Source organism: Barbus barbus (genome assembly GCF_936440315.1).
Source record: "Barbus barbus genome assembly, chromosome: 16".
In the NCBI taxonomy this organism is placed as follows: Eukaryota; Metazoa; Chordata; class Actinopteri; order Cypriniformes; family Cyprinidae; genus Barbus; species Barbus barbus.
Window position 1 is genome coordinate 7,917,749 of NC_136744.1, and position 16,007 is coordinate 7,933,755.

The window sequence follows — 16,007 nt, forward strand, 5'->3', positions numbered from 1 at the left end:
TTTTTGGTAACTATAATAACCCTGACTAGGACACCACTTAATGAATGAAATATGCAATATATCACTGTCATGGGACAATGTAGCATATAATTGTTTGAAACATTTATCATTGCATGCCGTTTCATATATTTTCTAGTTGGCAGAATACACTATATCTTGCTCAGCATGCATAATATTCTATTCTGAATGCACTGCCATGTTCCATCTTCATAACTTTCCCAAATCTCCCTCTCTGTCTCTCTCTCTCTCTCATTAGGGCTTTTGTTAAAAAGCATCAGTATGGATGAGTGAGAGTGGTCAAAGGGCACGCAGCCGTGTCACTCGTCCTGCGGCGCTGCTGTCCATGTGTTGGGTCACTGAGCAGAGAGCAGCCTTTGAAACACAGAGCTCACTTTACAAACCAGTAAGCTGGTGTGTGAACAGAGCAGCCATCTTATTTTGTAAAATAATATTATATGCAAATGCCTAAACAAAATGATGCTGGCATGCACACTATATTTGCTGATATATATGCAAATAATGACAGCAGTGGTTAGTGTATCAGAATTAGATTATCTACCTTGTGGCGAGCCACAGCCGTGGGAAAAGGGCACTGGAGAGGTCACAGTCCTGCTCATTTCCTGACTGGGGTCTGTGTGTGTCCGCCAGGTAGGAACATAACAGCGACAGCACCTGTGAAGATGATGACATAATTGTGATGTTATATACTCATCACAATTTTGCTATTATTCTTGCTAAGTACTCTGTTATTTACTTTTTTCCTTTAAATGTGATCATAGATCAGAAATTAAGTCATCAGATTTAAATCAGAGATATCAGAGAAAACAGAAAGAGAGTAACAATTAGAGATTATACATAAATTAGAGAAAAGTCAGATAAACAAGAGAGGGATCACAGAGACAGAGAGAAATAAATATAAATAACAGAGATCAGACCAAATAGATAAATCAGATGGAGATCAGACAGAGACATCAGATATCATAGAGAGATATCAGATGTGTAAATCAGAGATCGGACAAATAAATATGAGATGGATCAGATAGAGACATTAAAGATTAGAAATCAGATCAGATAGATAAATCAAAGATGGATCAGACATCAGACAAAGATAAAAGACTGAATTCAAGACAGATAGATCAGACAGATTCGAGTCAGAGATCAAAGAGATAAATTAGAGAGATAAATCACAGAGAGATAAGAGAGAGACAACAAAGAAAGAAATCAGACAGATAATTAATAGAAATCAGACAGATAACTTGGAGATATCAGATTGCTATCAAAGAGATATCAGATAAATAATTAAGAGAGGGATCAGAAATAGACTTTAAAAATGGAAATTAGATCGGATAGATAAATCAGAGAGAGATCAGACATCAGACAAAGATCAAAGAGAGAATTCAAGACAGATAGATCAGAATGAGCAGAGTCAGATCAAAGAGATAGATCACAAAGATCAGATTGATGTCAAAGAGAGATATCAGATATACAAATCAGAGATCGGACATATAAATTGAAGAGGGATCAGATAGAGACATTAAAGAGAGAAATCAGATCAGACAGATACATCAAAGAGAGGGATCAGATAGAGGTCAGACACAGCAGTCGGAAAGAGCAGAAATTAGAAAGACAGATCAGATTCTTCATTAGTTCATCTTTCTCAAATCAAAAGAGAGAGAAATTAGAGATCAGGCAGAGAAAGTGTCTTGAGCTTATTTTACATATCCTTAAATATAAAATAAAATGACAGAAATAAAATGAAGTTAAAGAGTGTACAACAGGCTGAAATAGTCTCTTTACTGGTTTATAGCCGCAATGTGGAAGCCACTCATTATGCCCCAGGCAGGAGAGGCACAGGGCAAAACAAGTTTGACCATGAAATACTAGGCCTGGTCTTCCAGCTGCGGACACCCCCAACACTAGCGGCCCACACCCTGTATCCAACACATCTAGCCCAGACCTGCTCGCGCCATCGGGTGGGAAGGCCCATGATGGCCGGCTTCTTCCGCGCCCTCGGAGGAAAGCGTGTGTATTTATAGTGAGGAGCTACACAACTTGTGACTGACCACAAACCAATGGCAGTGGCTAAAGGCAAAAATAAACACCCCGTAGAGGTCCATAATTCAGCAGAGTGTACAGAGAGCCGTGCACACATTTAGAAAAGAAACGCGCACAAACAAACACCAGCACACGGCCTGATTACAGTGCTAGATGCTGACCTTTGACACACTAAGACCTTTGGGTCGGCCATTAAATAAGACTGCGAGAAAATGTTTTAAAAGCCAAGCTGTGGGTGGATGCTTTTATGAGTAGATTTGGAAAGTCTGGACACAATCTGAATCCAATTAAGCTCATTTGTCTCATCAGTTTGACTTTTTTTTTTTTTTTTACAGGCTTTTCCTTAAAGTAGAAACAAAGCTTGTATGAGTGGGTGTTTCAAGGCCTATTGAAGCGGTCACTAAACCCAGACCTTTGGCAGCAATGCACAACAAAGAGGAAAGGCACAAAAAAACACTTACTATGTCCTAACCAGGCATGATGAGACTAGTTTCTCGTGAAAACGAGTTTGCTTAATAGTGAAAACAAAAATCAGGCAAGTAATACAAATTAGTTACTATGCAGTTTATGCGAAGTGGGATTTTAGACCAATGAGATTTTACTGTGGGTTGAGCTATCCAGCACGAAAAAAAAAAAAAAAAAAAGTGTAAGGAAAATTCATACAATAATTTGCGGATGTATGCATCCTATTTTTATGCGCATTTTAGAATATTGCATAAAAAAAACGTTCGATGCAAATGCCAAGACGAGCATATTTTCTAAAAACATATGCGCACATTTGAGTAGGATATACTTTTTATCCAATAAGGAAAAATGTGCATAAACTACGATGGAAACACATTTACCGAATAAATTCCTCCATGTGCATCGAAAAAGTAATGTGACTTAGCGTTATGAGACGGATAACTTGACTAGCAGCGGACCAATCTCGTTGCACAGCATCTATATGTTGTTATGGTCGTTCTGAAAAACATGAGCAAAGTATTTCTGTATAATTGTCTTACACGACTGTGTTCCCAAACTATATTCCCCTATATTCTTAGTGATATTTAGTGCCACAGTTTACCAGGAAGTGACGATTTTCTTCTCTTTGACTCGTTTGATGGAAACGGTGCTTTATTCGCATATGTTCAATGCGATATTCCAGTTTTGTGCATACGTTTAATTCATATCTTTGGATGGAAACATAGCTTATGATGTAGTCAGAGAAATACATTCTTACGTGACACTAAGACAAGAAAAAAAGCACCATTACACAAACACCCTGTCTTGTGTCTATATTCATGAACACTTAATCTGGTTGATGTCAAATACAGAATTGAAAAAAAAAAAACAAAGAACAAAAAAACTGAAGCAAAACAAAATAAGACAAAAAAATATCTGTTCTCCATTAACAAACCAAAAAAAACAAACAGGATTAAAGTAAAAAAAAAAAAATAATAATAATAATAATAATCTGGCTGTTCCCATTTGTAAAATGAAACAAATAAAAACAAATACAGACATAAAAAAACAAAAAACAAGAAAATAAAATAAATAATCTGTCTGTTCTCCATTTACAAAACAAAACAAAAGCACACAAAACAAAAAACTAAACTAAAATAAAGTTGATCTTGAAAGACCTTACCTTAAATAAACAAAAGACTGCTTTCGTTTAAATAAATAAATAAAATACAAATACAAAGCAACACACTATACTTTAGCTCAAAGGTGTGTGTGTGCGCACTAGTGTGCGTGTGCAAGACCCCCACTGAGCGGAGTATGTCTGCTGATCTGATTTACTGTTTTCAAAACACACAGTGGATTAATTTCCCTGTGGGACCTGGATGTTACCCAGGACTTTTAAAAAGAAGCTGTTGAATTGTGGGTAAGCAGCAGTGGTGGAGAGCGCTCGGAGCAGGGGCCGAGGCATCAGGTTAGGTTAGTGCTGCTCGATCTGTTTCCCTCGTTAGCCGGATCCTAAAGGGAACCAGTGAGTTGTGTCAACAGGGATTTTTAGGTGAACTCAGCAGGGTTCAAGTGTTTTACTCAGCAAAGCTGGTTTTGTAATCAAAATGGCACTTTGAAACACTGTGGTGACACGCTTCTTCATTTCATCCTGGTATCAGAACTCTGTAATGCACATTGAGGATTGTGGGTGTTGTGTCGAGGAAGGTGTACATACAATAAAGCTATTTTTATAGATCTCCGATTCAAACAAAGAACAAAAAGGCTTTAATTCAGGTCTGACACAACAACATCTGCAACCTGTTTTCCTTCCACCCCCGCTTTTTCTGTTTTTCGTATTTCACTTTCTCTTGCCATATCTGTTTAAACAAAAACACACCGCATCATTTGCTTACGGTCAGCAATGTCCAAAGGAATGTTACAATGATAAATTGTGCACTACAGAGATGATTGTTTGTACTACAGAGATGATTAACACCTCAAATTATGTTATTTTTCTAAGTGACTGAACATTTTTTAGCAGATGAAACAAAAATCCAGAGACATATCTAGTTGGGCACAGATTTCATGATTCGATTCTCATTCACAAGCTTGCGATTCGATTTGATTACCAATTCAATTTGATTGGATCCAATATTGATTTTGGATATATATCAGGTACAGTACGTCAAATTTTCTTAAGGAAAAAAAATCTCTCAACTAAAGCTGCAAAACATACATGAGAGTCAGCTGGTACTACATTATTCATATTGAAGGTTAAAATGAACTGATTTGTGTACAAACACAATGACGTTCTTATAATAATAAAGTTACAATTACATCATAATATTTCTACTCCAGTTTGTTTTTATTTAATTGTTTTGAAATATAAACATTTAAATGGTGGCTGTCATAAAAACGTATATTTATTCAAACATAAATTAAATCTTGAAGAACAGTACAAATTTTAACAAATATGTTTATATGGTGCATATATTTAGCATACACTCTAGAGTTCATGAGTTTATGGTCACAGAATATGTTTGTTTCGGAGGTAAATGTGACGTTACGTGACATTGTTTAAAAGCTGTTATATTGACATCTTTACGTGGTTGAAACACTGATTGAGTGATTTCATGAGACAGAATACGGATTAACATACCTTAGGATGTTTATTCATGTTTATTTTGTGCTGAAACTGGTATTAAAGTGGAGTAGATGATCAGTTCATGCGTGTTTCACGCTGCCGCTTCTCCACAGCGATCTGTCACTCCACATTAAATGGCATTTATTGTTTGAATATTGTAATAAAATGGAACAAATTTGAAATCTGAGACTTTGTTTCATATCAAAAGTAACAAAGCGTATCGTGATTTATTGGAGTTTGATGGAGTTCAATATTGGAATGTTCCATTCTTTAACTGAAAACAGTTTAAACTAATCAATTCTTGGGATTTAAGAATTGATATCGCTTTGTAAGAATGAGAATCGATTAAAATCAAGAAATCCAGAATTTTTTTTTTACCCATCCCTATTATCTAGAGACTAGAATATCAATAGAAAATTGGGCATGCCATGGAGTTTTTTGACTTAAGATAGAAATCACCTGGTACACACTAGAAATCACGAATAATTGCATTATAGAAATAGTACTTCAATTCATGACTGGAGGGTCAGAAATCGCTCAGGCTTCATTAAAAAGATCTTCATTTGTGTTTCAAATATAAACATTAATGCTTGTGGGTTTGGAACGACATAAGGGTTAGTAAATAATGAGGGAATTTTCCTTTTTTGGTGGAACTGTCTCTTTAAGAATTTAGGAACACAGATGTAAAAACAAAGCCATGCATTGGCAGTGCCATCTTTATCTATCTCTTAGCTGATGCTGCGATCCACACGTACACCACTCCTGCACGCAACTCAGGTATTCACATCAGATAGCAGCATGAGGGCAGTTCTCCACTGAAAGCATCATGACGTTATCTCCAGCTGATCTGAACATACTTCACACCATCAGCTCCCCCCCCACACAGAGACAAGATTATGTATCATAAGTCTGTTATCTGTTTATAATCTAGTTGTACACACAAACAGCCACAATTTCCATATTCAAAGAGTCTAGAGAGCTACTGTGACACAGCAAATCGAAAACATACAGTCAAACAGGAAAGAGACCAAATAAAGAGACCTTTTACTCTCGATTTCCCTTTCTTTTTTTTATGTAATCCTCTAATATTTATTCATTTATTTTTGCATTTATTATATATGCGGTTCTATGTGAATATGTGATGCAAAGCTGATATCGCGGTCACATGAACCTTTAGAAATCTTTCTAATATGCTACTTTGGTGGTACTTAATGGTAATATGTATAAAAAAAGAAAGAAAATATTGATATTTCTAGCTCAAGAACAGACTGAAGCATCAGGTAGCAGGCATTTCACATAAAGACTTGAAGAATTTCTCTCATTTCTAAATAAAATGCTGCATAAGACAGTTATCTGCCACCACTTGTCACCAGAGCACCACCCACACAGCATCCCTCACGCGGATCTCAGCTAGTCCCCACCACAGTCTAATTCCTTCCACATCTGCAGGAGCTTTGAGCAGATATATGACTGCCATGACGGGAAAGAACACCAAATCCAGCTCTTTCCTTACCCGAGCACATCTTCATCCCAGCACTCTACAGTTATGTCCGTCTCACACACACACACATGCGAGCAAACTATTCCAGTTTCATGTCCAGAAACCTGCTTCAGTGTCAAAATTATAACATCTCTCTGTCGCTATCTGCATTTATCTAAGCTTCTAGGTTTTATATTGATGCTTGTTGAGCACTTGAATTTCCCATTGGAGTTCAATTATGTGTGCTTGTCACATTCCCTAATACAGTTCCATCTGCTTTCCCCAATCATTTGCTCAGTGTACCACTGATACATATATTTAAACATACCCTGCATGTTTTTTTTTTACTTTAAACACAACAACACTTTTCAAACAGGAATGATTCTTCAGGTATCATCTTCTTTCAGAGAATAGCACAAGGTGATGATGGAATAACACATTTAAAGGTTTCTGCAAATACTTACACTATTGTACACACCTTATATGTCATGTAACACCTTACATTAAAGGTGGGGTAAGTGATTTCTGGAAACCAATGCTGATATGAAAATCCCCTAAAACAAACACGCCCCCACTCCAAAAGGGTCTCGCCCCTATTTTGATAGCTCCGCTCCACACATACGTACACAACCCAGGCAAAGATTAGTTTGGTGAAACAAAGCAAAACCAATGTTACTCACCTATCGAGAAGAAACAAAGCAACCTCGGCGTCCGATCGCATGCCTTCCCGCTCCTTGAGTTCTCTCCAGCGCTGGAAAGCTGATCCGATATTTACACAGGTCCTACTTCTTGCCTTATCGTAACACCGTGTCTACACCGGATGCGAGCAGCACGACAAAATAACCAGTGATGCTGTCTACACTTGATGAGACACGACAAATCCCAGATATGACGTATTGACACAAATTTCAAATGATTTTCAATGGTCGCTTTGTCGCGTCCAGTGTAGACAGACTTTAGCTGTTGCGGCACGGTGTAGACAAGCCTTCTTTTGTTCTGCAGACATTTTCCTCTTTTGTTTTTTTATCCACCATCTCTATCTTTCTGTCGTCGCTCGGCTAATGTCCGTCATGTGCACTGAGCACTCTCTCCTCTGCATCATGAGTAGACACGCCCCTTACTGCTAATTGGCTACAAGTTTGTTTTGGTACTGGCCTGACTCAGTTTTCTAAAGCGTTTTTGAAAAATACATACCCCACCTTTAATGGATCGCTGACGAGATAATGCGACTAGGGGGGATTCACATACCTGAAGCAGTGTTCCATGGATGTGGTTTTGTTGGAGTCCTGGTCCAGGTTCTTGAGGCAGCTCCTCCAGGAGAGTCTGGATGGTGGAGGGAACTTGGGTCACCAGGACAAACGGAACCAGGGCTCTCGCTGCCATTTCACGCGTGCGGTACACTGCAGAGCGACCACACCTACAAGACAACCACAGGACAAGGGACAACAGGTTCACAATTATATTTCAGCCACTTCATGATCTCTTCAACTCAGAGTAATTGCATGGTTCTGAGGGGGTTCTGGTGAAGGAGTGAGAAGTATTTTTGGAATTAAACTCTCTTCTTGAGATTATAGCTGTGCACATTTAACCAACTTCATGAGGTGCATCCTGGAATACTTTTAAACAACACACGAGTTCACATGTATTGCAAACAGTAAAAAATGTATACAGTTAAAAACAGTTATTTCAAATTGTAATAATATTTCACAGTATTTCTGTTTTATATGGAAGCCTGTTTCAGTCACTGAATAAAAAAATGGAAAAAAATAATTGCAACTTTTTATGCTCAGAATTGTGATATAAACGCGCAACTGCAAGAAATGGTCCGAATTTTCTAGATATAAACTCATAATTCCGACTTTTTCCTCCCCTCAGAATTGCATGATATAAACTAGCAATTGCAGGTTATAAAGTCAGAATTGTGAGATATAAACTGGCAAGTCTGAGAAAAAAAGTCAGAATCGCGAGTTTATATCTAGAAAATTCAGACTATTTCTTGTAGTTGTGAGTTTATATCTCGGGATTGCCACTTTTTTTCTCATAACTGCGAGATTATAATCGCAATTCTGACTTTATAACACAACTGCGAGTTAAGTCAGAATTGAGATATAAACAATTCTGAGCAAAAATCTGAAATGTTAGATAAAAAGTCGCAATTACCTTTTTTAAATTTTGTATTTAGTGGTGGAAACAGGCTTCCCTAGTTTTATATTTGAATATATTTTAAAATGTCATTTATTACTGCTCAAGACACATTTCTTATTATTATCAAAGTTGAAAACAGTTGTGCTGCTTAACATTTATGTGGAAACCATGATACTTTCAGGATTTTAAGACGCATAGAGAGTTTAAAAGAACAGCATTTATTTGAAATTGCCTAGATTTTTTGTAACAATCTTGAAGTCTTTGCTGTCATTTTGATAAATTGAATGTGTCCTTGCTGAACCAAAGTATTAATTTCTTTCCAAAAAAGAAAATCCTACTGATCCCAAACTTTTGAGCAGTAGTGTACATGTCCTTTTTTGGAAAGAAATGGATACATTGGCAAATTTACAGCTGCCTACAAAATGAATATCAAACATTTCAACAGAAGCCTTTAGATAAAAATAATTAAAGACCAAATTTCAAACTTTTACCGGTGCTATATTTTATGTACATATATTTAGAGTTTATGTAAAACATAATTTGATAGATTCCTGGAAGGTTCACTGAACTCTTTTGGACTGGTAGTAGGTTCGGAGACGGGGTCTTGGTGATTTCATTTTCAGAGCAGCCCCCTGATGACGGAGACAACTGCTTTACAAGCACTAAATCAAAGAAGACTCTCCAAAGTTCTGGAAACTCCCCCAAGAAGCTCCAGAGACATGAAATAGGGAATATTCACCCATCAAAAAGATGGGAATTGGAAAGCCATCATGTTTGTAGATAAATGAATGGAAGTTCGACAGATGAACAGATAGAAACCAAAAATAAACCATAGCTAGACAAGCAAACCTGTGATTTGGATCTGCTGACAGCAGATGGAAGCGAGCATGGAGGTATGAGTTTGTGTTAACATTCGCATTCTTTACCAGACCTAACCGCAGTTCGAGAACTGAGATCTGCTTACCTCAAATCATGAATGTCATTTGGATTCTAAAGGGGGCATGTTAATCTGTACAATAACAACTTCTGCGGAGGCGAATTAAGCCCATGTCATAACAAATTAAACATTAAGTTACATGGAACTACTGTTTCTGGGAAAGAAACAATGTACAACATTGACTATGGGATATCAAGCACTTCTATTGACAACATTCACATAGTCAAACACCTTTTTCTACACCAACACTTTATATTTTACTATCAAATTATATATAATAACTTAATTTACACCTGAATGTTGTCCTCGAATTCCCACAATTTTGGGGCATGGGAGTTCCTTAACGTGATGAATAATGGGAAGCGTTTAGTCTGAAATACTGCTTCGAATACGGTATTAGAGATTGTCAATGCATTACAGGCAATAATATTGTAAATACATATTCAGTTTCTTGCACAGACAGATCATTTCGATTCATAAGACATCATCAAGAGCCACGATGAGTCTTTTTCAGACTCTCAAGCCGCTGACTTTTTATGAATCACCAAGGACCACGGTTTCAGCTAAAAAGCTTCTTTACTGTTCTGAAGTAAACGTCACTTAGGATGGGTAAATTAACAACAAATATTCATTTTTGGGTGAACTATCCCTTTAAAGACTTGGCGTTTTATAGTCCTGGGACTGTCTTGCACGCTTCCTGTTGCGACCATGTGCTCTCAAGCTCCCAAGAGTGGGTATTGGGACAGGCTCAATGACTAAATGTCTGTTTTCTAATGACATCTACATAACACCTGACAGACTTTTTTTTTTTTTTAATAACCAAGCACAGAATTTGGGTTGTGGCCAGACCTCAAAACGTCAAAGTGTGCATCTAAAAACAAATTCTGACAACTGGAGATTCATAATCAACATATATTTCATAAAATTGATGTTGACCAAATGAAGAACAAAAATTAAAGTTCTGTAATCATTTCTTTACCCACAGCTTGTTCCAAACCTGAATGACTTTCTTTCTTACAGATTTGGAACGACAAGAAAATGACAGAATTTTTCTTTTTGGGTGAAACATCCCTTAAGTAATTTGCCGAATTCTCGCTGGATCATTCATCACTTTAATTTTAGGCCATTACATTTCACAAACAGCCACAAACGGACATGGGGATGTCTTGTGCAAGAGGGACATGATAATATAGAAAGAGCAGGTGAGGCATGTCATACATAAGTAAACAGTCACCAACCACCGGTAGATGTGCTGTCCAGACCCTACTCTCTAAATGGAAAAGAAAGAAAGCAAGAGACGGCAATAACAGCCTGCCAGACATGTGAACCTTCACCTGCTGGGTTTAAATTCCTCCAACATACAGACATCCACATTAACCCACATGGCATAGACGTTGCCTTCAGCAGTCACAGCATGACAACAGTCCACAGACGCGACCTGTCACATGGTGCAGAGAGCTGTTTGTGGCTGCAAATACACGGCACACACAAAACCAGCCTAACCTTTTCCTTTACACAGTAAAGTAATAGTTCACCCAAAAAGAAATGACCTCAAACTAATGTCATTCCTAATCGTTATGATCTTCCACTACAGTGAGCCGTCAATGCTACCAGATCATTGAGAAATCAAAAACTGGATGGATCAAATTTGAGAATGAATCATGTTTTGTGTACCAGACTGTAGTCACTGTAAATGTCTGAAAAGAATGATTTGTTCAGGAATCAGACATTGCTCTTGAAATGCCAAGGAGATCTAGGGTGGATGTCAAGATTTAGAGGAAATATTGACTTTTATGACTTCAAAAGGCTTAGAATATTTTAATATTCCATTATATTCACTTTTTTGTGTCACCGAAGAAAGGTCATACAGATTTGGTGAACTACTCCTTTAATGTAAATAAAGTAAAGTAAATGCATAAACATCAGTAGAAACACATATTTCGATCTAATGACCGCCGAAGTCTATACTGTTCCCCCTTTTTGGCTTCATATGTTAACTATCATTGCTAATTTGTCCCATTCAGAGTCTTTTGAGAGGAAATGACAGTTTGGAAGGGTGTAATTTTAGAAACATAGCAGTCTGAGGCGAGTCATCTCCAGGGGGCTTTCTCAGTCTTGACCCGCCATTACGGCTCAAAGGCCATCTGGCTCTTATTAGGCACGGTGGTACAGTTTCCCTGAGTATGACTTGGCAGTCTGCAAGCACCAAACAAACCTAATCTTAGTCTGGCTCAAAAACAACAGGCCGAGACTGTGTTGGACAGCACCTGGCGAGAGCACCATAACACATCTTGTTTATTCGAGTTTGCCTGGCTCTTGAGATGCACTGTAGAAATGAAATGAGAAAGAATACATGCAGTTCCATCACACGCTCCAGAAAGCACACTGTATAAACACACTTGACTATCCTAGTTGCTGGACTATCCGCCTAAAACAAGTTTGAAGTCCACCACATGAAATCAAAAGATCACAACATTTTCTTCAAAGTTGCGATGTAGTGACATTAATACTGAAATAATATTTTGAGAAAAAAAGGTGGCGTTTGCACAAAATGTTCAGAAACTAAAACCATTAAAAATTGTGGAAACACTTTATTTAAAGCCTTTATGTATAATGCATTATAGTTTTAATGCATGAATTATGCCTTGTAATGCACCTTATAATGCATTGTACAATCTCACGAATAACAACACAGTTGATTCATTTTAAATTCATTGTTACCCTATGCATTTTATTTTCAGTTATAATTATTTACGACAAGATCTAATGTTACAAAGCACATTATGAATAATTATAATGCATTATAGCCTGTAATAACCATTTATAATGCATTATGCATAAAGGCTTTAAGTAAAGTGTTACTTAATAAAGTGAATTACTCAGTAAGGTGAATAAAATAAAATATTAATACTATACACAAGCAGCAACTTGAGAAGATACACCAGGTGGCATCTATGACTAGTCTTACAAAATATTGACCTATATTTTTTTTTTCTTTGAGACGGCTCATAACATTTATTTGTTGATTGATCAAATTTGAATTTGAAAAATAAAACCGAGGCTGAGGGCCATTACCAACTTCATCATTGCTAACACAATCACTTGTTCTAGTGTGGACAGTGTTGACTTTACAAACAGGGATTCATTTCCTGTGAATCATATGCCAACCAACTTTGATTATGCCATGTGTAAGTTGATTCCACCTTAAACTGTAAACATTGTGGCTGTGACGCTATCCAAAACAGTGCTTAGTTTGTTCAAGCCTCACAAACAACTCGACATTGGCTGAACCAATGGGTTCAAACAGGGATTTCCATTCGCACATCTTGATCCTGCATTTGATTTATCAATGGCCCCACCAAACTGAATGGTCCTGATCTGTAGGATCAGGTTCTTGTCAGCCCTGTAAATACAATTCACCCAACAGTCACCTCAAGAGCATAACAAACTCATTTATTTATAACCTAATTAGAACCGTAAAAGGAGATCCATCATGTCCTACTGGGGAACACGACCTAGGAATTTCCATCTTGGATGACCAGTGGTGTGACATTCTGGATCTGGTAAACTCCCAGGCATAATTTACTATAGATGTAAGCAATTTCAAACCAACCACTTAACCACTTTTGGTCAAGTGTATTTGACACCATTAAGTAAGCCCTCAACACCGATGGAGACCCCAACCCTTGTTTGGCATTTCCTCAAGACCAGACATGCCAGCTACAGCACGGAAATAAGATTACCGTCATGCGAGCTAGACGCACTTGTCTTGTTTTCAAAATGGATTTAGGAGGACAAAAAGAAGTGTTAGAATTGGGATACGTCAAGATTTCTCAGCCGCCAACTTGGTTTCCAGAAAGTAGAAGCTCAAAAGGTTATGGATTCTTGGGAGAAAATGTCATCCTTTCTTCAATCCATTACAAATATCCACTAAAATTCAACTACAATTTGATATGAAATACCTACTTTTCACAACCCAATTAATTCCTTGTGGATAAAAATCAAGTTTTCCCTCACTGAACAGGTTTATCTGGCCTAAAAGTTTGGAGAAACTAAAACCAAACCTATATATATACAAAAAAGGAAGCAACTGAAATAACACTGGGAATAGTGAACTATTACTAAAACTGAAATAAAAATAATGAAACATAAATTAGACATATATAAAATGAGTAAATAAATAAATAAAAGGACATTAAATGAATTTAAAAATTAATAAGAATGTATAAATAATACTAAATAACACTGCTTTTCAGTTGATCTTGGCCATGTGGCAAAAATAATGTTAGCTAGACACTTTTTATTTTCATTTTGTAAATGGATTTATCATTATGTACTATGAAAAATCGCCATAACTAATAATCTAATAAGTTTCTGGTGGGGAAAAAAAAAAAAAAAAAAATCCTGCCCTTTTCCTCACTGAACATCATTTTCACTTGGAAATGTTATATTAATGAACTAAATCGGACTGAAAATGCTATTTTATGATGGCTTTAATGTGTTGCTGGCTTTTAAATGGTTTCTATCTAAGCTATTCTAGATGGTTCATCGACCATTTTAATCAGAGCTTGTGCACCTTAGACAACAAAAACAACAACAAATCATGTTACACCTATCATGTTACAAAAACCAGCTTGACCACCTAAATCCATCATGACCTGGTTTTAGCAGCATGCAGGGTTTCTGGTCACGGCTCTCATGCACACAGTGTAAACCCATGTTTGCTTAGCACGTGATAATGTTAACAAATGGATTTTCTCGAGTGCAGGATTCAGCCCAATTCAAATGCACCCATGTTTTCTTACAGTCTGGATAACAGAAAAGAGCTTGTTGTGGTTTAGCCCAACAAAGCCTTATTTCTCAAATATTTCACAGAGAGGAGCTTAACAGATCTACTCCGACACGAAGACGAGGCTTTGAAGGCTTAGGCTCACAATGCAAATTCACAGTGTGACCATCAAATAGCTCAGATCTCTAGGATTTATAACTGCGAAGACAACACTGTGGGGCTAATCTAAAGAAAAAAACTGAAAGAAGAATTAAACACTGATTGTGGAATGAAATCACAGTCTGTTCAGGTAACTAATCACGGGTTGTCTCATATGTCAACCAGCACAATAATTAACAACTCAGATTCCTTGAGTGCTTTGCTGAGAACTTGTGTTGTTGTAAAGAGAGGCCTGATCAACACCGGACACCCAGACACTCACAAATACACGCCTAGGGGAGAGGAGGGGGCCGTGGAAGCCAAAACCAAGCTATATTTAACATCTTCTACATGTGGGCTTCATTTGGGTGAATGGGCCTGCATACCTCCACTGACAAGAACCAGGCAGACCCCAATCCTCCAATCTCTTAACCCTTGCGTCCCTGTACCGAGAAAGGCTGACCTCTATTGACTTGGACCCTTCTATTAATCTGAAGGTCTGACTCTCCTGTCATTCCTTGACTATTAGGAAAATCCATCCATAATGTGACATGGTTTAACTGAAGAGGGGGATGATGATCAGGTGGTCTTGCTTTTGATTTAGAAGGGCTGAGACGTTTGCTGATATGTGGCCATGTGGTTTTTTTATGGTGGCATTGATCACTCAGAGTGCATGAGAGTCGTGAGCTTGATCTGTTTCTCTCTGTTCTGTGTTATCTGTGTTCCAGACCCGAGGCCTTGAATCCTTTCTCCAGCCCCTCCACACCTCTGCTCCACTCCAGATGTCTGTAGCACACACATGGGCTCATAACACAGTTATGATACTATACAGGCCCTGACACACAAACAATGATTCAGGGCTTTCAAAATGCAATTAAATATTTGTTTAACAGTGTTAAAGCCATAAGGTCATAAATATCTGGGTGTTGCAAGTGTACTGCTGATATCATAAAATCTTATTAAAAATTATACAATTCTTGAGAAAAACAAAAAACAAACAGTAAATGGTTTAGCTAAATCTTTATCAAAAATGATACAGCAGTTAAATATCATTAAACAAAATTCTAGTCAAGGTTATGTGGTATAATCAACAGTCATGTGATTAAGAAACCAACATGTAGAAAAAAAAATTATAATTCATTTTTAGAAATTGATTTTATGACCCTGACCCCACAAAAAAAAAAAAACAATTAAAAAAGCCTTTAATGATATCCATGAATTAGCAATTCAAGATTTGCAAAAAAAAAAAAAAAAAAAAAAAAGTTTACTTTGAAAACTAAGGAAAACATAACTTGCTATGCTATAACCTTATTTTTATCTGACGGTTACACCACATTACATTTTTACACTACATACATAAAATACAATTTTGGTTGAAAATGGTTAAAGG

The 16,007-nt window shown here is 37.1% G+C and overlaps 1 pseudogene across 1 annotated transcript in view; it reads right to left on the reverse strand.

Annotated features, from left to right (window-relative positions):
- Positions 1-16,007, reverse strand: part of LOC306882157 (tRNA (32-2'-O)-methyltransferase regulator THADA-like) — a 95,577-nt pseudogene that overhangs the window by 32,207 nt on the left and 47,363 nt on the right. The window contains exons 24-25 of the transcript XR_013785903.1: positions 7,857-8,025; positions 560-672 (exon numbers count right to left, since the gene is read on the reverse strand). The product of XR_013785903.1 is annotated as a tRNA (32-2'-O)-methyltransferase regulator THADA-like (transcript). The remainder of the gene's footprint in view (positions 1-559; positions 673-7,856; positions 8,026-16,007) is intronic.